The sequence below is a fragment of the Mytilus edulis genome, chromosome 8 (genome assembly GCF_963676685.1).
Source record: "Mytilus edulis chromosome 8, xbMytEdul2.2, whole genome shotgun sequence".
In the NCBI taxonomy this organism is placed as follows: Eukaryota; Metazoa; Mollusca; class Bivalvia; order Mytilida; family Mytilidae; genus Mytilus; species Mytilus edulis.
In genome coordinates, this window is record NC_092351.1 from 15511633 (window position 1) to 15536124 (window position 24492).

General features: G+C 32.1%; 1 long non-coding RNA gene across 3 annotated transcripts; it reads left to right on the plus strand.

Annotated features, from left to right (window-relative positions):
- Positions 1-9464: 9464 nt before the first annotated feature.
- LOC139484913 (uncharacterized) lies at positions 9465-21472 on the plus strand. Of its 3 annotated transcripts, XR_011655190.1 has the most exons (8): positions 9465-9611; positions 14429-14516; positions 14998-15084; positions 15600-15749; positions 16300-16461; positions 18690-18870; positions 20759-20966; positions 21428-21472. It is a non-coding gene; the product is annotated as an uncharacterized lncRNA (long non-coding RNA). The 3 variants fall into 3 exon arrangements; XR_011655189.1 differs by lacking the exons at positions 20759-20966; positions 21428-21472 and adding an exon at positions 19318-19425 and having other exon boundaries at positions 9484-9652; XR_011655188.1 differs by lacking the exons at positions 20759-20966; positions 21428-21472 and adding an exon at positions 19318-19425 and having other exon boundaries at positions 9488-9611.
- The last annotated feature ends 3020 nt before the right edge of the window (positions 21473-24492 follow it).

Below are 24492 nucleotides of genomic sequence, written 5' to 3' on the forward strand. Positions count from 1 at the left end.
ACATTTTATTGAACTTTTGTTCGTAGGTCGTAAGAATGTTTTTAAGATTCGATTGGGTCAAAGACATGCAGCAATTACCATGATTAAATCTTTAGTGAGAAAAGATGACGACGTTTTGATTTCTAGTCATGGAAGTGAAGTCTTTATAAATTAAAACGCTTTACATTAATGCAGGATGTTTTTCGCTGTGTTTAAGATCTTATAGTGACCTTGGGATACTTACTGCTCTACACCTGGGTTGTTGTCTCTTTTAATGAATAGACCATGAACCAATCCCAGGAAAACCTACGAATACCATTGCCCATGGGAGATTTACTTTTTTGTCCTTATATACGTCAAGTCTTGTTAGAAGTTATATGCATGTATGTGTTTGCCTTCAATTACAAATGTATTCTACAATTGTTTTGTAAAGGCACGATAAAAGAGGGACGAAAGATACCAAAGGGACAGTCAAACTCATAAATCGGAAATAAACTGACAACGCCATGGCTAAAAATGAAAAAGACAAAAAGACAAACAATAGTACACATGACACAACATAGAAAACTAAAGGATAAACAACACGAACCCCACCAAAAACTAGGGGTGATCTCAAGTTCTCCGGAAGGGTAAGCAGATCCTGCTCGAAATGAACATATCCGATATCATTTGTGAAAACGGTTATTCCATAACAGTCAACCAACTCTTGATGGCGTCCGTAAAATTTACGAAGGGATAATGTCAACTTCTAAGTTGGTTACAAACACATTGATTAAAACTATTTTGGTTTTGGGTCTTAAAATTTTCATAAAATTTTGACAAATATATACTTTGACCCTCTGAAAAAAAGATAAAAAAAGATTTAAAAAAAATTGGATATACAGTAGTTAGACAAAATTTTCAATATTGAAAAGCATAATATTTCTTAAGCAAATTTCTACAGAGTTATTTCAATGAAGAGTATGGATGCCATCACGAACTTCATGATCGGTATGGAATATCCGTTTCACAGATGATAGCGTATATGTTCATAATGGCGTTATTAAACAACACGAACCCCACCAAAAACTAGGGGTGATCTCGGTTCTCCGGAAGGTTAAGCAGATCCTGCTCCACATATGGCACCCGTCGTGTTGCTAATATTATAACAAATCCGGTAAATAGTCTAATTCGGCAGGTAACATTCATTAAAGGGAAGGGGATTGTAGTTACATATGTCGGAACTTATCCGATATTATTTGAGAAATGGTTATTCCATAACGGTCAACGATAAGGTTATCTTTATAAGTTGTATGTTTTAGTTTATTTATATTTATTCGCAATAAATGATTGAGACCTGATTTGACCTTTCTTTGGTACATTGTTCTTGGATGATATGTTATAAAATTGTACAGATAATACATTTGAAGGGATTTCCCCGAGGTAATGATACTTGGTAGTCAAATACATAGTCTACTAAAAATGTATATGATTTAATGACATTACACCTGGTGTTACCGATATTATTTAGGTCATATTCGACCAAGGCCGTACTTACCCATCAGGTACCCAGCCTAATTTCATATTCAATTATAATTACTATTTGATTATAATCAATATATATGTTTAAAACTGAACTGGTTGGTCATTATATTGAGCATTTTCTTTTATTTTAAATATTGAATCAGTTAACATGTTATACAAAATATCTTTCACTAATATCATTGAGAAGTGCAAACCTATAGAGAATAGCCTTTTCGTTTCGAATGATATAACACAGATTTTTGCTAATCGTCCTCAAGAAGGCTTATCAAGTGCCGTTGACGAGCTTATTTAGAATGGAAATGGGGAATATATCAAAGAGACATCAACCCGACTAAAGAGAGGACAACAGCCAAAGGCCACTAATGGGTCAGCAATGCAGCGAGAAAATCCCGCACCCGGAGATTATCTGTAGCTGGCCCCTAAATAAAAAAAAACATCGGTGAATACGGACGTCAAACAAATCTCTAATATATACACATGTCGTTCTAAATACTGTATTGATGTGCATGTTTGTACAATACAATACAATATGCTTTATTTCAAAAACACTCAGTCACATTGACATGTGAAACAAGAGGTAAATTACAAAATACAATCACATACAATTAAATAAATAAATAAAACAACTTAGAAATGAAATACATGTATAAAGAAAATTACTTTACTTTATATTATAATATTTTAATATTAGTTAACTTTGAAATGAATAAAGATACATTTTTAAGTACGTTAATATTAGTCAATGACAGTAATCCTTTCATTTTTGCTTCACTCGGATATTTCACATAGTACTCTGGAATATGCTGATATCTGATATTTTTTACTGATAAAGAATTGCATTCAAATAAATAATGGTATTCATTGCCAATTGCAGTTAAACACAAATTACATGTCCTCGGCCATATCTTTGTACTTATTTGTTTGTTCACATCAGGTCATTGACCATCGAAAACCTTTAGAAATTATCTCGACGGTAAATTGTCTAAAATACAAGAAATGTAACGATGGTTAATTGTTTTTTGAGGTACTTTGCAAATTTGATTTCTGTTTTAGTATGTTAAAAAATCATGTACAAGAATTTGATTTGAATCGATACTAGAATTTGACCGAGAATGTTACTTGATAAAAAATCTTGCATTACCATTTTGAACCCCGTGCCAATTCTGAGATTTGAAAAAAATATATATATACTTTTTTTCTTTTCCACTATCACATTAGGGACCATGTAGTTTATTTATTAAGTTATCCTTTTTATGTGTAAATATATTTTGTGTGGGGCTGGGTTTGTATAATATCATCCTGATTCGCATTTTTATTTTAATACTATAAGGGAAACAAATTCTTCTGAATAATCCGTTTACAAGTGTTGAACAAGATATTTTGTGTGTGAAGTTGTTTTTTCACGAAACATGAGAAAACAAATAACACCTTATAAAGTTATAACGGAATGATAAGTTACTTACCAAGTGGCTTGTAATTTTCACACACCTTAGCAATTCTTTTATTGATTCATATATCGAAGTATCATTTTTGATATAACTGAACAGGGATTACTTACGCCTATATCTAGAGGAATGAGTATTATTTTTAGCCATTTGCACAATTATACCAAAATTTTAGTTAAGAAAAATATTTCAAAAAGGTATATGCCTAAGAGACAACGATATGTAACTATCCACTACCTCACTTTACCATTTGACAATGATATTTAGTCATCATTAGTAGTATATAGAGAAAGGAAGATGTGGTATGAGTGCCAATGAGACAACTCTGCATCCAAAAAACAATTTATAAAAGTAAACCATTATAGATCAAGGTATGGCCTTCATGACAGAGCCTTGTCTCACACTGAACAGCAAGCAAGGGTCCAAAAAAATTATTAATGTAAAACCATTCAAACGGGAAAACCAATGGTCTAATCTTTATCAAAACGAGAAACGAGAATAACGTATGAACTACATAAACAGACGACAACTACTGTACATCAGATTCCTGACTTAGGACAGGTGCAAACATTTGCAACGAGATTAAAAGTTTTAATGGTACCAAACTTTCTCCCTTTATAACAACATATTGTAAGCAATAAATTCCATTTAATTGTATGCATACAATATGAAAGAATAAAGGTGTCAGAAAACTCAGGCAATAAACTGACCACACTAGGGCTGTATTTTAGACAACTAATGATAACAGAAAGATAACTGTTCCATGACCAACAACATTATTGAAAAGGGGAACCCATGCACTGAGTTTTAAAAACGGTATTGAGTTAAAACCTAATAGACATGATTATATTATGACCCAGTGTTCATTGTTACTTACAATGGCAACACAAAGATGCGTGTAAATCTAGAAACTTAAATTAACAAGTGTACAAACTTGGTCATTTATGGTACTTCCCTACCGACCTTTATCTAATACGATACATAACTTCCATATGCCTCACTTTTTGTGCTGACATGAATTATCATTGATATTGTTATATTTATAAATTAACTGTTTACAAAATGTTTAATGTTTTGAATTACTAAGGCTTTTCTACCTCAGGCATAGATTACTTTAGCTGTATTTGGAAACACGTTTTAGAAATTTCGGATCTCTATGCTCTTCAACTTCGTAATTTATTTGACTTTTTTTTTTTTTTTTTTTTTTTTTTTTTTTTTTTTTATAACTTTTTGGATTCGAGCGTCACTGATGAGTCTTTTTTAGACGAAACGCGCGTCTGACATATATATAAAATTAATTTGGTCCTGGTATCTATGATGAGTTTATTTATCTATACATACAAATCAAATTACTATCCTATAACGATATCACAGCTTTAAGGTAGATACATATACTAAAAGAGTACATAAGTATGTAAACATAACAAGATTCATTAAATTGATCTTGTTATAAGATATGCGAAAATGAGTGATACAAGTTTGTGTTTTGCAGGATTCATTTCCCGCCATGGCTAATAAAAAGAACGAAACCAACTGACACATAATAGTATACAAAACACAACAAAGAAACATAAAGACTAAGCCACACGAACCCCATCATAAACCGTTGGTGATCTCAGGTGCTCCAGAGGTGTAGGCAGATTCTGGTCCACATATTCCATCCTTCGTGTTGCTCATGTTAGTACAAACCTGGTAATAAGTCTATTTTTGTAGGTCACATTCGTGAAAAGGTGAAAATATTGTGGTTACGAAATTAGAAACATATCCGCTTTCATACATGAAACGGATATTTCAACCAACCTGTGATGGCGTCCGTAACATATACGAAGGAATGATTACAACTTTGCTATTTGGAACTCTTTAATAGCTTCTTTGTTTTCAGCAACCATCTATTAAGGAAATCATGATAGGAAATACAAGCCCGGGAATATTTTACAAATTGGCAGATATATACCCCGTATGCAGGCTTTGATTGATACTACATAGAAATGGAAAGTTCACAATTGGGAAGCTGAAATCATCTCATTTCCTGTAAAGTTTTTTGTTCAACCGACTCTAATTGTCAATTGCTAGCTGTAGGTTCAGATATAAGTCAGACTTAACTGTATATGTTCCATACTTTAATTAACGTTTGAGGGGATAGAAGCGTTCAGAAATTGTCACCAGAATATAGCAGAAAGTAAAGTTAAAGGATACTGCTTACTTATTTTCCATCTTACTTAGAAGTTCCTGTATGAAGTCAGTCTCTTATTAATAAAACAACAAGCCGACAAGAAGAGGGCACAGTTGGTTCCATCAGAATGCCGATTGTTTCTGAAAAAAACACGTCCTCTTATTGTAACAAATAAGTTGTTAAACCAAGAAATCAAGTATCTTGATAGTGTCAGTTCAGAGAATTTTTTTTTTAATCAGATCGGCTTTTTAATTAGTATGATTTATATCTCTCTGACACAGGGTACTTGTATCTACGTTGGCCATTCTTTTTTATGAATATGCGCTTAAAAAGCTAACATAAGATCGTGACGAACTGGCTTTCTAGCTATAAGTAACATATACAAATTCTTTTACATTTCTTTTTAACATGAGTTATACACCTTAGTATGGCTAATTTAAACAAAAATTGATATTAGTTAAAATGGTCTTTATAATGCCATAAATTTGATTATTTTTTATTTTATTAGATAAAGCTGAAGGGTTGCACACAATTATATTGTAAATAGTTCTCAAAGCCTGTAAATAGACGCAAAGAAATAGACCGATTTAGTACTGTAAATTAAATTACAATCCAATGTGGTGGTATTCAATGAACCTACCATATCTTCGCATGTGGTTGTTTTTAGAAAAACAACGACGTTTTACTTCTATTATATGATATGCAGTTTTTATTAATTCATATTGAGTCGTTTCAGGATGAAGCCAAAAAATATGAAAAATGATATAAAAGAGCAGATTGCATGATGCATAGAAAAATAATAATATCTTTTTTTTTTTTTTTTATTCTTGGTATTATTTTATTAGTTTTGGTTGGAATAGATTACAAGCCATTCTAGATAAAAATGATAATAAATTGTTTTACATTTATTGTTATAGAATGGTTATTAGTTATTAGTTTGTATTATATTTTTTGTAGTTTACTTTTGTTATATATACATTTGTCGTCTTGGATCCTTGGTATAAATCACGATCTGTCTTATTTGGTTTGCTGATCTAATGACATCAGTAAGAGCACCTAAAAGAAGGGCGATACATGTAGATACCAGAGAGACAATCCAACTCATAAATCAAAAATAAACTGACAACGACATAGATAAAATAAAAAGAGAAGAAAATAGACAAATATTAGTACACAAGAAACAACATAGAAAACTTATCAACACGGACATTCCCCTCGCTACAAAAGAAAATTGGGGTAGGAGTGATCTCAGTACTTCGGAAGGATAATCCGATCGTGGTCCACGTGTGACAACCGTTGTGTTGCTCATATTATGACAAAACCGGTTACTAGTCTTATTAGGTAGGTCACATTCATAAAAAAAAGGGAACGGGATTGTAGTTACGACATAAGTAACATATCCGATATCTTCTGTGAAACGAATATTCCATAACTGTAAACCAACTCGCGATGGCGTCCGTAACATTTACTTCAGATTCCCAAGCTGTTAACTTACCATTGTCAGAAAGTCTGTCTTTTAACTGTGAGAATTGTGTAGAGAACACCGACAACCAACTTCCGCAATTGATTTGGTCGGTTACAAACATTATACATTCGTGAAAAGGGAACGGGATTGTAGTTACGACTTAAGGCCGTACGGTGACCTATAGTTGTTGGTGTCTGTGTCATTTTTGTCTCTTGTGGACAGTTGTCTCATTGGCAATCATACCACATCTTCTTTTTTTAAATTAAGGAACATATCCGATATCATTTGTGAAACAGATATTCCATAAAGGTCAATCAACATGTGATGGCGTCCGTAAAAAATTATGAAGAGGTGATTTCAACTTCACTATTTGGAACTTTTCGTTTAATAGCTTCCTTGTGAGCATTAATCCTCTATCAAGGAAATCCTGCTAGGAAGCACAAGCCCGGGAATATATTATCAATTAGGAGTTATATACTCCGAATACAGGCGTTGCTGGAATGTTTCTACATAGAAATGGATAATTCACAATTGGGTAGCTGAACTCATCTCTTTTGTCGTAAAGTTTTGTTTTCAACCGAACCTCATTGTCAATTTCTAGATGTTATAAAGATATGAGGCAGACTTAATTGTATCGTTTTTATCAGTTATTTTTAGTTTGAGCGGATAGATGCGTTCAACATAGTAGCCACATTTTGAATTATTTAGTGAGAGAAAATCATTTACATGTAAATAGCAAAAAGTAAAGTTAAAGGATTTCTTTATAAGAGTTTGTAGAAAAATACGTCCTCCCAATGTAAGAACTATGTTTTCATTCAAGAAATCAAGCATCTTGATAATGTCAGTGTCAGTGAATCTTTTGTTTGAATCGGAGTCATTCTTTACTAAGTAGGATTTATCCCTACTTAAGACAAAATACTTGTTTATACGTTGACCATTCTTTTTCATGAAACAAAACAATACCAACACTTTTAACGCGTTAGTATACAAATTTTGAATAGTATCATGTTTTTGTAAAATCTGTACTGATAGTCCAGTCGATTTGTGAAACGATTGCTCAGATTGTGGTAAAAGCATAAAATGTGGCAGAGTGTTAGTTGAGGTCATAACTAACATTTATAGCTATGGACCCAATTCAGAAAATCAAAATGGCTGCTCTGGGCGGCCATTTCGAAAGCATGTCCAAAAAAAAAAAAAAAAAAAAAAAAAATATGAAAAATATATTACATTACCAATTTTGATAAACTTTCGTATATTTTATGACAAAGGATATCAACTGAGGACTATTGAAGTATTAGGTGGCCATCTTGAATGGTGACCATTTTGGAAACGTAAATTTCAAATATATCATTATTCGCTTTCCTAAATTGTTTTGGAATTAATACTAAGTTTTATATGCATTTACAACTAGTTTTTCTTATCATTTATTTATATGACTGTTGCTATTTATATAGGATATATTCACCAAGTGCTGAAATAAGGCATGCATATGTTAACTAAAAAATGTATTTAGAAAATATGCGTAAATTCTTTTAATTGCAGTTTAGCATGTAGGGCTTAGTTACTTTTTTACAATAAAAAAAAGCGTATATACAATATAAGTTATGACCACTGTATGTTGAATTCCGTAACGCCAAGAGAGGACACATGAGGATTTACAATGTCAATCAAATACAAAAAGAGCAGACATAGACATTTGAGCTGGTAATCAGTCATCTTCTGTAAGCATACCACTGTTCCAAGTTGATGAAGGCAATGTAATGGGAGAATCACAAGGCAAAAAGTACTTATCCTGTCAAAGCAAATCTTAAGATAAAAATAAATTTTGTCAAGAAAAACTAAAAAAAGTCTAAGATGAGTCACGGATTGAAAATTGTGATGAATTAACAAGAACAATATGATTGCAGGAATTTTTTTTTCATAGTGATGAGGTATCTGAATATCATCATGAAGCATCGACAATATAGTACGTGACTGTCACTTGAACTACTAACCATTGTTCTTTTATCAAGACTCAGTGCTGAAGATTAATATTTCAGGAGCAGATATCATGCTACATGTTTGTTAAAACTGCACGACAGGGCAATAAGACAGAATTCGAGACACAGAAAAAAGTCAAGAATCTGTTATCAATGGAATGGGGCTCGCCAAATTAATAGAAAACAGTGACGGCTCACACTATGGAACAGATATTGTTTTAATATTTGAAATTGATGATATTGGTAAATTGTACAGTAAACGTTCTTAGTAAATATGAGTTGTCATGGAATGAATGATTAATACAACACTTCTGAAAAATTTAATACTAGCTGCCATAGATGATATGCAAGCACACATGAAAAGTTGTGTCTTTCTCCGGAATATCAACGAATATGTTGGGGAAGTTCTGTAACAGGCCATGTCTTTTAGCCGTGATGATGAGTCAAAGTAACTAGAAAAGATTGAAGAGCTCGTTACTATAAAAAGGTTTACAGGGACATTCAATGTAGGCTTTGCAAATGAATCAGTTCCACAATCTTTGAGACATCTTACATCTTACTCTCTATCTGAGGACTGATAAGTTGCAGTTATATCCTTTCAACGACGAGTTGCACAATTGAACTATTATAGCTGAGAAATGGTAAGTCTTGTCTGCCACTCAACGATATTTCTGTCTTGATGTTTGGCCATCCTGTATCATTCTTACTAAGGAAACTTATATCTGCTGAACTTATTCGTGTCAACAGCTGTTATTGAGTGTCCCTGTAAAGTTATTCTTAGTATCAAGCATATATATTTTGCCTGCTATGGCTATAGTGATGCCTTCATTTTTAACTTTTTTTATTAGAGGGTGTTCATGTTCCAAAACGTTGGAACCAATCAGATTATTATTTACTTTATAAGCGTTGGTTTGATTCGTTGGGGGTGTGTCTTATAAATGTATGACGAGTAGCCTCTGTATGAAGCATTGATCTCCTATGTGAAGGCATAGAAAGTGTACTATGGCGACCCGATGGCGGTAACAGAGAACAACAAAAACTATTTTGTAGGTTAATGCATGCAATACAACCTATCTGTCTGGTATTGGTAATACTTCTTTTTACACATTCATGTAAAACATACTCTTTTTTGTCAAATAACACTTGAAATTAAATGAAGTTGCGGTGCATCGAAGGATCCAGCCTTCGGGGGACCGACTCCTGTCGTCCTGGTCGAAAATCGTCAAATTATTTTGATGGCTACCGAAAGAATATTCTTGTCATCTGTTTCACTAATAATATCTTAGAAATTAGGTGACTTACATGATGTCATTATACTCCTTCAAATGTCTTTAAATTTAAATGTCTTCTTATTTAAATTATTCAAAGGCCTTCAAATGCGGAACTAAATTCAATGAAATATTATGGGGAAGGGGTATCCTAAACTGGTCCGCCGTTCCATTTATAGCTTTGCACCGAAGGAACGGGTTTGTGCCACTGTCACATTGGCATTAATTGGACGAGTTTTACAAATTCAACGATTCGCTAATAAAATTGACCAATTATAGTGATAGGAAATTGACCTCAAATGTTAATACTGTGATGCCGCAAAATAAATAAGTATCTGTTAATTAACCCCGTGGTGGTAGAGCAGATAAATGACCAACGGGCGTGTTAACATGTTCTTGACAAACTGAGTCGGTATCTTTTATTCCCTTAAGAACTCAGTAGGGTTATAAATGTGCTAATTTCTTGTTTGATTTCATATTAGTATAACACATAATAAACATAGCACATGATGCACTAGTCTCGTCGAATTATCAAATCCCGTGGTCAGAATTCTGACCACGGGATTTAGGCCATACCTGTTGTCAGTGTAGCGATAAGTGAACACAACAGGGGTCCAGTTTAAGGGGTATCCAACCAGGTATTGGGATCGTTCGCCCTAGGTTCATTCGCACGGAGTTTCTTCTCCCTGATACAGAGATCTCCATGGATGAAAATTGAACGATGGAGGAACTTTCACAATCATAAAATGTATCTACACCGTACAGTGTAGCGCGATCGAAAGTATTTCATCCCTCCATATAAGGATAGGTGAACATGCTAATTCATTGCTTATTTAAATTATATTTATTTGAATTTTCATTATAAATACTATATATAGAAGTACATGTATATATTTTTTCAATAATTGCCGTTTGTAACCCTTCAAAGGCCAAGCCCTCATGCCCCCTCCATTTACCTTAGTCGAGCATGACCAATAGCTATCACAAAGGTCCCCATGTAGTTTTCTTGCTACTTTTGGTAATTGTTAAAAATCATGTGGAGCTTATTTTTCACGGACACTCAAATTCAGAAGTCATGAACCCATTACCGGTATGGCTGGTTTGCAGCAACGACAAAACGAGTAGTACGGGTAAAAGGGCCCGGTTATGTAAAAGGTTAAAAAGATTTGTAAAGCAAACGTTGTCAAATGAAAAGGTTTCTAATTACTTTATCTAGCAAATCCATGCTATGCAACATGCATCTTTCGAGTTTAAATAGAAACCGGAAATGCGGATATTTCAATTTGATTGTAAACTACAAAATGAATTTGGAACTACGATACAATATTTCTTTGCAGGAAATATTAAAGGGGCACTAGCTACGAGATATATAAAAAATCTAAAGTTTGATTTTTTTGGTTCAATCAATAATGAAAGTGAAATAGTGAAATAACAATTTGCTTTTTGCAGCCAAAAAGGTTAAATTTTGTCAAATTACGCTAAGAAACATTGATAATTAGTAATTCACTTGCAAGTGAATGAGTCGACCTCTTTAAATCTGTATTCATGTGAACTTCAATTTAACCCAATGCTAGAGATTGACAATGCATGCATTGTACGTGTACTGGTTATTTAAAGAAAAAGAATGTCAACAATAAAAGTGAAACTACGGTAAATCATTTGATTATTAATTCGATGCACATAAAATCATTCATATACGGTTAAAAGCAATGAGAACCATCTATTTTTAATCTATAAAATAAAATCAAACACACCTATAAAAATCTAATTGCACGTGTTGTTTTAATCTTTTCATATCTTTATTTATGTTTACATCGCTTATATGGTCATATTAGGTCAAATCGATAGTTAATTAGATGGCGTCTGGACTAAAATACACACGAAACGAATCTAAATATTATCTACCCCATGCTCTGTTAACTGTTTATTTTAGACTTTTGATAGTTTGGATAAATGTTTTACATAGTTATAAATCAAATATGAGAATTTGAGTCAAATCGGTGACCATGAATTTGACAGCTAGTGCCCCTTTAAAAGTTTTTACTTTTTAACTTTTAAAGTAATTCTATATTATCGTTACAATACCGCAGTACTCGAGTTATTTGCAATGAAATAATAATTACTGTTTTACGTCTTATTTTGTACTTCTTAAAAAGGGGGATGCTGATAGCGTAACTAAGTCAAAATAAAAGCATGTGATAGTCCGTTCGCCCTATTTTCATGTATGATATGTATATGATACATTAATGAACGAGATATATATATTTTATATCCATTAAAATTAAATACAGAATACTTGCTAAATTTATATAAATTAAATAAAATTCTTGGCTGCATTGTTACACTTTAATTTATAATTAAATTCTGAGAAACTTATTTCCTAGTAAGGTAATTGCATATATACAGATACAAACTTAGTCATCAATGAATTGTCATGTCATGGTTTCTTTTATACACATTAAACATGCCACCAAGGACCTATACATACAATTTATGTTATTAACACATCATGGACCATAATAAAACAGAAGACCTATGTAGCTATTATCAACACATCATGGGCTCTTAAACTACAATGAAACAGAAGACCATGGATCAATTAGACACACCATAATCTCTTTTATACATATAATCCATGAGACCATGGACTTATAATTAACACATCTATTAACACATGAGACCATAGACATAATTCATGTTATTAACACATCATGGACTCTTATACCACAATAAAGATAGACCCTGGACCAATTAGACTCAAAAACATGCCATGGTCTCATATTACGCATATTACACATGAGACCAAGGACCTATTCATGTACATGTTATATATCTGTCATAAGCATATCATTTAAACCACAAATAAACATAAGATCCTGGACCAAACAAAACTGTAAATGGCATGCCATGGTCTCATTAATGCATATTACACGTGAGACCTTGGACCTAAACATATCTCGGACTTTTAAACCACAAAGAAACATGAGACTAAGGACCAAATAGACAGTAAATAACATGCTATGGTCTCATTAATACATATTACACATGAGACCATGGACCTATAAATCTGTAAATAACACTTCATAGACTCTTATACCACAAAGAAACAAGACCATGGACCATTAGTCTGTTTTCCAATTCCTGTAATTAGAGACTACTTTTTTGGTTGCCTCCCTTAGGAGTATATTAATGTTTAATGGCAATGGAGATCTAGTAGAAAAAGCAAACATATCTGTGCATTTTGTGGGTAACCATTAAGTTTTTCGAATCATTTAAAAACATTTAACTTTGTGTTAAGCTAAATACTTTTGATAGATTTTAAATTTGTTAAAACGTTAATATATCACTTTCAACTTAAGCTGAGTGGTCAAATACCAGATTACGATTGACCAAGGGAAGTTATTTGTTTAAAAAGTGTGTAGTTACAGAATCAAATTGGTAATTGGTAAAGGAATTGTTTTACAGTAAAAAAAATAATGATGTAAAACATGTAGTAGACTGTAAAAAATAAAAAATTATATCAATTATTTGAATGATAGCTAACAATAGTTCTTACGAAGGATACTATAATTATGATACAGTACACTTCAATTTATGATATGTAATAAGCAAGTCTTTACCTGTTTGATATATATATATGTATTCATATATATTTAACATGCTATATATGTTATAATATCATTTTACTTTTATTCCAGTCTGAAAATAATTATACAAGCTGCATCATTTTTCTAATTCTGTAAAGATTTCAGAGATGTCAATTTCCCAAGTGTTGAAAAGAAAACTGTAATGTTTTGTGTATTTAGTTCTTTAAGATTCTATTTTGACTTAAATTTAGTAACTTTACATAGTCAGTCAAGCCAATTAAAATGTTTTAGTCCTATATGTGTGTAAACTTTAATTTGTGCATATTTATTTACATATTATTTTTCATAAAATGGAAATAATAGATAAACAGTATCAATATAGAAGATCACATGAGTAGTAGATAAATCATGGTGATGGTTATAGTATGAGAGAGAGAAAAATCTGTTGAGTTAGAGATTATATATTTAAAAAATTAAAGTTGTCTCTAGTTATCCTACATTATGCTACTTAGTACATGTAGTATATTCATAGTGTATTTTATATGGAATATTTATCACTGTTTAAATTTATTTTAAATGCTTTCAAAATTCAAAATAACTTATTACAGGTATTTTACAGTTATTCAAATATTATTTTTATGCCCCATTTATGGGCATTATGTTTTCTGGTCTGTGCATCCGTCTGTTCGTTCGTTTGTCCATTCGTCTATCTGTCCCACTTCAGGTTAAAGTTTTTGGTAGAGGTAGTTTTTAATGAAGCTGAAGTCCAATCAACTTGAAACTTAGTATGCATGTTCCATTTGATATGATCTTTCTAATTTTAATGCCAAGTAAGAGATTATCCCCCATTTTCACGCTCCGCTGAACATAGTAAATGATAGTGCCCAGGGGCATCCGTGTACTGGGGACACATTCTTGTTTTTTATAAATGTAAAAAGTGTTTTTTTCTTATATAATTTTCCTTAGTATCGCTCTTGATTACTTGAATTTAGTATGTTATACTTTTAGGTGGAGAATTTCAAAGATGAATATCCAGAATATGCTATTATTTGTATGGCTGTTGTTAATAATGCCATTGTGCATGTTGTATCAACTGGTATGTATCTGTAATCATATATTTGAGACATTTTTTCTCTGATTAACTTTTATCATGCCATGTCTTAAACAAATATTACCACATGAATTATTACATTAAATGGACTTATTAACCATAGTAAAAGTAACCAACCCTGAAAAAATATTGATAGATTATTGAAGGGTCTCCAATTAAGAGTTTCTCTGCAAGAATCTCATGAAAGACAAACAAACATCCGCTTGTTAGAAAGATCTATTTTAGAGTTAAAATATGATAAATGAAATAGACATATATATGGTCAATTTTTAAATGTAATAATTTCAGTAGACCTGTGCTATTTATAAATTCAACTTTCTTTTTTTTAAATTTTACATTTTAATACATTTGTACTTTTAAAAGAGTTTCTTTGCTTTTCGAGTATTAACTTATTAAACTGTGATAGATTTAAACAGCAAATGTTGATATATTGAAAAGATATATATGTTTTTTGTATTATATTCAGGTTCAGTACAGATGAAGTTTATGTTGGTTCAAAATTAGCATGTGACAAAGACGTACAAAGATATACTTCTTGGCATGCAGTTTAATGGTAAACCTACAGAATATATAAAAAAGAAGATGTGGTATGATTGCCAATGAGACAACTATCCACAAAAGACCAAAATGACACAGACATTAACAATTATAGGTCACTGTACGCCCTTCAACAATGAGCAAAGCCCATACCCGCATAGTCAGCTATAAAAGGCCCCGATATGACAATGTAAAACAATTCAAACGAGAACACTAACTAATATGTTTATATTACATATCCTTCTTCATGCATATTTTTTTCCTTTTGTTCTGCTTCACATTTTTATTGTTCCACATAAGTTATGTTTCACTGTTCAACTACTGGACCCCTTTTAAGCAATTAGCTTGATTTTACTGCATAATGTACACATGGGTACATGTTGCAATATCTCAAATATAGAAAAATAGATGTATTAATATTTATGGTTAGTGAAATGAGTCTTTTTAGTTGAAGGGAAAACCAAGTGGCATATTGTAATTAGAGCTGTTAAACCATAGTTTTATGATACTGATACAGTGCTTGTTTTTCAGAGGCAGACAAAACTCCAGATCAGGCTGCAGACAATAATATTGTATCAATACCATACTCTTCTGTGCTGGAAACTAACGTCTATGATTTGCATGTTGGCATCATGAGAACTCCGATATCCAAATCAGCTAAACCAATCACTTCTCTATCTAGTATGACACAATTTATTTTTATGTATTTTCTTTTTTTTTAAGAATTAATAATGTATGGTTTTCATTGTTATATCCTTGTAACTTGAAAACATTTTTAAATAGCACAATTTTAATGGTTTACCATTATAACTTACATGACTTACTGATAGGATGTTATAACTTTCTATTTAACCTCGATAAAGGGGGATATGATGCAGCTTATTGGCTTGTCTGTTTTCATGAAATTTTTGCACTTGGTTGCAGTTTATATACATTCTAGGATTGAAAGCCTTTGGCTTAGAAAACATCAGCATAATGACCCATATCTTTTCCCTTTGGTATTTAATCCTTTGTAATGTTTTGCCTATATTTCTGATATTTACATATTTCTTTTTAAGATACAGGCTCTTTGGGTTTAATTGTTCTTTTAGAATTGGTCTATTCCATGGGCATAATCTTTTGATAGACAGTGTTACAAATAATACTCATTATTTTACTTATCTTTTACACCATCAACTTTTGTAGTCACATCAATCAGTCGTAATGCAAATTTCTATTGAATATCTTTTAGTATATAAATGGTACTGAAGAAGAATGTGTAGAAACTGTCAACCATGATCCAATAGAGCCTTAGAAAATATGAGAAGGGGACAAGGAAATGCAGGAGACGGATGAAGAACAAGGGGGCATTATTTTTCAAGACAGGACAGGAGAAAGGGCAAGAACCAGAGGGGTAAACACATGTTCGATATGAAGATAATTCAATACAGGTTTTTTTTTTTTTTATGTCTGTCTAGGTTAAGGAACTTTTATTTTTTCATAAATAATTAAAGTTATTCATTAAAATTGAGAAAGGAAATGGTGAATATGTCAAAGCGACAACCACCCGACCATAGAGCAAACAACAGCCGAAGGCAACCAATGGGTCTTCAATGTAGCGAGAATTCCCGCACCCGTAGGTGTCCTTCAGCTGGCCCCTAAAATATGCATAATAGTACAGTGATAATGGACGTCATACTAAACTCCGAATTATACACAAGAAACTAAAATTTAAAATCATACAAGACTAACAAAGGCCAGAGGCTCCTGACTTGGGACAGGCGCAAAATTGCGGCGGGGTTAAACATGTTTATGAGATCTCAACCCTCCCCCTATACCTCTAGCCAATGTAGAAAAGTAAAAATGTATGTATTTCAAAGAGACCAAATGATATAGTAGTTAACAACAGTTCACTTTTCTATCTCCAACAATGAGCAAAACCCATTACACTTATCCAGCCATGAAAGTCCCTGAAATGACAAATGATAAACATAAAATTCCTGTACAAAACAAGATACAAATATGATATCAGAAGACAACCAATGAATTACACTGGATTTGTCCTTTTTTTCTGTTGTACTAATAGGAGAAATAGAGGTAATATCGAAATAAAAAAAGAACTTAATTACATAAATCGCTTAAATTTTTAAATTATTTGGTTTGTGTACAGCTTATTTGAAAACAATAATAAAAAATATAGGTCACCGATGAGTTAAAAAAGATATTTCAGTTTTATTGCCAAAAAATGCATTTTTGCATCAAAGGGAGATTATTTGGAGCTTTTTCAATGAAATAGATATTTTAAAAGTCATCTGGGGCCAAACCTAATCAATTTTTTTTTATTAAATTTTGTACCATATCATAAAGTTATAACTAATAGTGTAATAAATAAAATTTGTAATGAGAAAGACAAATGTTTATTTTTTCTCTTAACCAAATACAGTCGTAACATTTCTTAGCGAAACGTGATCGGTTTTATAGAATATTTCAGATGAGATCATAGTTTAATAATTCAAACCCAATTTCATAGAAATTTCGTGATGACGACCCCTTGATTATCTTTAAAGTTAACCTGGTCATACTTTAATTTAGTTTCTTTTTTGGGGGGTTTACAGTTAGATGGACGGATAGGTCATGATCTTGAAGGGAATTTGGTAATACCCTAAGATGATGTTGTGAAGCTGTTACCTCATCATATAGCCGAATGTTTATTCAGAAGGTATATATTGTATCAAAATAAAGGAGTATTTCTAAACGGATTGGTTTCCTAATGTCATCTTAAATGTAAGTAGTGTGTACCAAACGACAATTTAAAATTTTGATCTGAATTGTTGTTACGCTATATGACACACGACGTGTTAAAACATACTGATTTGCTCACATACAATTTTGAATATGGTTGACCAAAGTTCATCAAATGACAATAATAAGAAATTATAATGTATATCCTTTTCACGTATAAATTTTTGTACCCGCGAGCCTCCTTAAGTGTTAAATTTTTATCCTTTTAGAATAAGTTTATTTAATAATTGATAACTTTACTCAGAGCAAACTTATTGTTTAAAGCTTGGTTAACAACATGATACAGAAAATCTAATGAACTGTCAAATTATTTTTAAAGAAGTCTTTAACTGTTACAGCAACAGGAGATATCTGTACAGAAAAAAGAAGCTGTAAATTGGCCATTTAAAACATAAATGTTGGGTACATGCAAAAAAAAATACCATTAACACAAAACAAATGATTGATTGATTGAAAATTTGTTGCTAAACATCCAGTGGTGAATATTTCATGCATGTTCAGGATGACATAATAAATTACAAATATATTAAAGGAAATATGTCTGAAATGTTTTTATGTCCCACCTACGATAGTAGAGGGGCATTATGTTTTCTGGTCTGTGCGTCCTTCCATCTGTCTGTTCGTTTGTTCGTCTGTCCATCCATCCCTTCATCTAGTAGGCATATAATTTGAGTTGATAACATGCATGTAACTGCAGATTTTAAAATAATTTTTCATAGCCTACATTAAATCATGCATTAAGATAGAACTACATCCTTGTTTATTTTGCTTTGTTAAACTTTATAGTTAATATTCTTTGGAAATCGGGTAATATTATAGAGATGTCTTTTTTTTTTTTAGGTATAAAGACTGTATACCACTTTCCATAGGGGAATGAACAGCTTACCAGTTCACAGCAAATGAAAGTTGCATTTATAATGCAGTGTCCATTATCCTCTATAGAAATGAAGATACGGCTGTGGTACTGAAGCTGGCTGAAGTGTTGAAAATGGTGGATAATATGGTACCATTTCCAAAATATGTAAGAATACAATATATATTTTTTTTATTTTCCTTTATTTTATACCCTTCTATTACAGATAGAAATAGAATTGTTTGTTGCTCCTTCATAAATCTTATGACTGGAAACATTTGTTTGCTGAACAGTTCTCTTAAATTGTTAAATCATATAAAGCAAGTATAAAATTCAACATTAAGACCTGTTTATTTAAAAATATTTATAATTGCAATTTACAATCCATTCATATGATCACAATCTGGTGCTTCAATCAATTTCACTATAATGTAGTATGATAAAAGAGTAGCACATAAGTATACAAATGTAAACCAAAAGGATATGCATAAAAAAATTATGTAAATCACAGATTACCATTAAGGGGTTATCTATGCTTGGCAATATTAATTTTTTTTTTTTTGCCTATAGAAAGGTATATTTATTCTTATGGTATTATTGTAATATTTCTCTAAGATTGTAGAAGAATTCAAAGAGAAAACTGACCTGTGGGTTAAATCTACCCTGCAGCAGGTGATTGCAGCCTCGACAGCAGAGGAAGTAGAGTATGGATGCAGAAAAGAGACTATTCAATATCCATACAGGGACCCGAATAGTATAAAGTTTCTCAAAATAATTTTTATGATTTAAAAGTTTAAAAAATATATTAATATGAAAATGAGGAAATGTGGTATGATTTCCAATGAGATTACTCTCCACAAAAGACAAAATTACACATTTATTTAACACACATTATTTAACAACTACAGGTCCCAGCCTAATCTTCTATGTACAGTCCATATTGCATAATGGGCTATAAAAGCTCCAAAATGACAAATCTAAAACCATTCAAACAAGAAAACTTACAGCCTGATTTATGTACAAAATAATGAATGAAAAATGCACATATTTCCTTTAAACAAATAGTTATAGTTCTGTTCTGCATATGATTACTGGTCAACTTCTTTTGTCAAGCCTTCGACTTCAGTCGAAAAAGCGGGACTAAGCGATCCTACAATCCGTCGTCGTCGGCGGCGTCCACAAATATTCACTCTGTGGTTAAAGTTTTTGAAATTTTAATAACTTTCTTAAACTATACTGAATTTCTACCAAACTTGGACAGAAGCTTGTTTATGATCATAAGAAAGTATCCAGAAGTAAATTTTGTAAAAATAAAATTCTATTTTTTCCGTATTTTACTTATAAATGGACTTAGTTTTTCTGAGAGGAAACATTACATTCACTCTGTGGTTAAAGTTTTTAAATTTTAATAACTTTCATAAACTATCCTTGATTTGTACTAAACTTGGACAGAAGCTTGTTTATGATCATAAGATAGAATCAAGAAGAAAATTTTGTAAAAATAAATTTCCACTTTTCCGTATTTTACTTATAAATGGACTTAGATTTTTTGCCAGAAACAAAACATTCACTCTGTGGTTTAAGTTTTTAAAATTTTTATAATGTTCTTAAACTATCCTGGATTTCTACCAAACTTTGACAAAATCTTGTTTCTGATCATAAGATATTATTCAGAAGTAAATTTTTTTTTTTTAAATTTCACTTTTTCTGTATTTTACTTATAAATGGACTTAGTTTTTCTTCCAGTTAACATTACATACAGTCTGCAGTTAAAGTTTATAAAACATTTATTAGATTCATAAACTATCCTGGATTTTTTATCAAACTTGGAAGCTTCTTTCAATCAAAAGACAGTATCGAGAGGGAAATTTTTATTGATGTTTTTCCTCATTTTTGTTGAGTCTGCGATTAACAGCAAAAGTAGGCGGGACACTGGGTTCCGTGGAACCCTTACGAATTTTATTGATGATCAATGCATGAAATAGTAGACCAAGTATTCTGTTTTTAATTTTGCTACCTATGTGTATTATCTATAGCTTTGTTATTTTTGTTTCAGCTGTTTCCCATTGTTTTCATGTCCAATACAACAGCACTGCAAAAAATACCAGCAGTACAGCAGCTGATCCGGCCACCATTGACATCCTCAGCTAGACCATCATCTTTACACTTGGTTTTGATGCCTACCAAGCCAAGACATATGTAAGATATAAAAGGTGTAGGCCTCACTTTATCCTGCAATCAGCTAACTATTGTACAAATAACAGGTACAAACATAGTTTTTTGCTTTATTTGTATATTTGGGAAAAGTATCAAATCTATTTGTCCTCGCTACGATGCAGATATCCACTCAAAATATATCATGCTAACAATTTCTATGTTTTTAATTTGTTTCTTTTTTTACAAGCATCGCTCACATTGTTAACACATACATTTATAGTGTGTGGAATGGCAATTCCATTATAAAGGTTGATGTAAAGTCTAATTTTCGTATTCCTTAGGAGTGACTAAAAAATATTTCATATTCTGAGGAGTTCAGCAAATTATCTAAAGAATTTTTAAAAAAATTATCTGACTTGAATTCAACATAAATACATTTAAGTTTACATCACAAAGCATTTTGAAGTAAAATGTAATAAATTTATGGACACTGAAATGCATTTTTGTTTTTATTTTTGAATTTAGTTATACTTTTATAATATATTTTTTTATTATTTTCTTCATACAGCTCTGCATCTATCAACTCTATCTACAATGAGGTTCCAGATGTCTGAGAAAAGGTTGTCTCATTGGTGTATGAATGTTATAACGGGTTTATACCCGAGTATCTGTGTCTCATTGGTATATCAACCTTATATAGGCATTATACCCACTGAATAACTGTCTCATTGGTATATATGGTTTATACCTATATAATAACTGTCTTGATGGTATGTGTGTTTTAATGTCCAGCTATCCTCTCTGGATATTGCGGACTGATATACCTATTTACAGATTTGGGTCTGTGTCATTTGGCTTTCATCATACTCCAACTGCCATGGTGTGGCTAGTACGGATTATCAGGCCGTTCTGCCAAGATGTCTGCTTGCATTGCCTCTTGGGATTCTATTCTTACGGGCTATGTATGTGGTGGAGTGCACGGTAGGTCTGGGTTGTTGATGTCTTATTGGTGTATTAACGTTTTATATGGAATATATCCATCAAATGACCATGTCTCATTGATGAATAACCGTTTTATAGGATATATATCCATCGAAAACTGTCTTATTGGTGTATGAAAGTTTTATAGGGTTTAAACGCATCGAATAAATGTGTATGATTGGTATATGGACGTTGCTTAGGGTATATACCCATCGAATAACAGTGTCTCTTTGATGTATGAAAGTTTTATAGGGTATATACTCATCGAATAACAGTCTCAGTGGTGTATGAAAGTTTGATAGAGTATAAACACATCAAGTAATTGTGTCTCATTGGTGTATGTACGTTATGTATGGTTTATACCCGTCGAATAACTGTGTCTCATTGGTGCATATACGTCATATAGGGTTTTATACCCATTGAATAAGTGTCTCATTGATGTATAAACGTTTTATAGGGTATATACCCATCGAATAAATAGGTCTCAGTGGTGTATGACCGTTATATAGGGTTTATACCCATCGAATAAATGTGTCTCATTGATATATGAACAATATATAGGGTTTATACCTATAAAATAAATGTGTCTCATTGCTTTATTTAGGGTTTATACCCATCGAATAAATGTGTCTCATTCATGTATGAAAGTTTTAAAGGGTTTATTATCATCAAATAACTGTCTCAATGAGTCATTGGTGTATGACCGTTATATAGGGTTTATACCCATCGAATAACTGTGTCTACTTGGTGTATGACCGTTATATAGGGTTGATACCCATCGAATAAGTGTCTCATTGGTGTTTAAACGTTTTATAGGGCATATACCCATCGAATAAATGTGTCTCAGTGGTGTATAACGTTTTCTAGGGTATATATCCATCGAAACGCTGTGTCCCATTGGTGTATGAACGATATATAGGGTTGATACCTATCGAATAAATGTGTCTTTTGGGTGTATGAACGATATATAGAGTTTATACCCATTGAATAAATGTGTCTCATTGGTGTATGTACGTTATATAGGGTTAATACCCATCGAATAACTGTCTCTCATTGGCGTATGTACGTTATATAGGGTTTTTTACCCATTGAATAAGTGTCTCATTGATGTATAAACGTTTTATAGGGTATATATCCATCGAATAACTGTGTCTCATTGGTGTATGAATGTTTTATAGGGTATAAACACATCGAAACACTGTGTCCCATCGGTGTATGAACGATATATAGGGTTGATACCTATCGAATAAATGTGTCCCATTGGTGTATGACCGTTATATAGGGTTAATACCCATCGAATAACTGTGTCTCATTGGTGTATGTACGTTATATAGGGTTTTATACCCATTGAATAAGTGTCTCATTAATGTAAAACGTTTTATAGGGCATATACCCATCGAATAAATGTGTCTCAGTGGTGTATAACGTTTTCTAGGGTATATATCCATCGAATAACTGTGTCTCATTGGTGTATGAATGTTTTATAGGGTATAAACACATCGAAACGCTGTGTCCCATTCAATTTGGTGTATGAACGATATATAGGGTTGATACCTATCGAATAAATGTGTCTTTTGGGTGTATGAACGATATATAGAGTTTATACCCATTGAATAAATGTGTCTCATTGGTGTATGTACGTTATATAGGGTTAATACCCATCGAATAACTGTCTCTCATTGGCGTATGTACGTTATATAGGGTTTTTTACCCATTGAATAAGTGTCTCATTGATGTATAAACGTTTTATAGGGTATATATCCATCGAATAACTGTGTCTCATTGGTGTATGAATGTTTTATAGGGTATAAACACATCGAAACACTGTGTCCCATCGGTGTATGAACGATATATAGGGTTGATACCTATCGAATAAATGTGTCCCATTGGTGTATGACCGTTATATAGGGTTAATACCCATCGAATAACTGTGTCTCATTGGTGTATGTACGTTATATAGGGTTTTATACCCATTGAATAAGTGTCTCATTGATGTATAAACGTTTTATAGGGCATATACCCATCGAATAAATGTGTCTCAGTGGTGTATAACGTTTTCTAGGGTATATATCCATCGAATAACTGTGTCTCATTGGTGTATGAATGTTTTATAGGGTATAAACACATCGAAACGCTGTGTCCCATTGGTGTATGAACGATATATAGGGTTGATACCTATCAAATAAATGTGTCTTTTGGGTGTATGAACGATATATAGAGTTTATACCCATTGAATAAATGTGTCTCATTGGTGTATGTACGTTATATAGGGTTAATACCCATCGAATAACTGTCTCTCATTGGCGTATGTACGTTATATAGGGTTTTTTACCCATTGAATAAGTGTCTCATTGATGTATAAACGTTTTATAGGGTATATATCCATCGAATAACTGTGTCTCATTGGTGTATGAATGTTTTATAGGGTATAAACACATCGAAACGCTGTGTCCCATTGGTGTATGAACGATATATAGGGTTGATACCTATCGAATAAATGTGTCCCATTGGTGTATGAACGATATATAGGGTTGATACCCATCGAATAACTGTGTGTCATTTGTGTATGACCGTTATATAGGGTTGATACCTATAGAATAAATTTGTCTCATTCATGTATGAAAGTTTTAAAGGGTTTATATCCATCGAAAC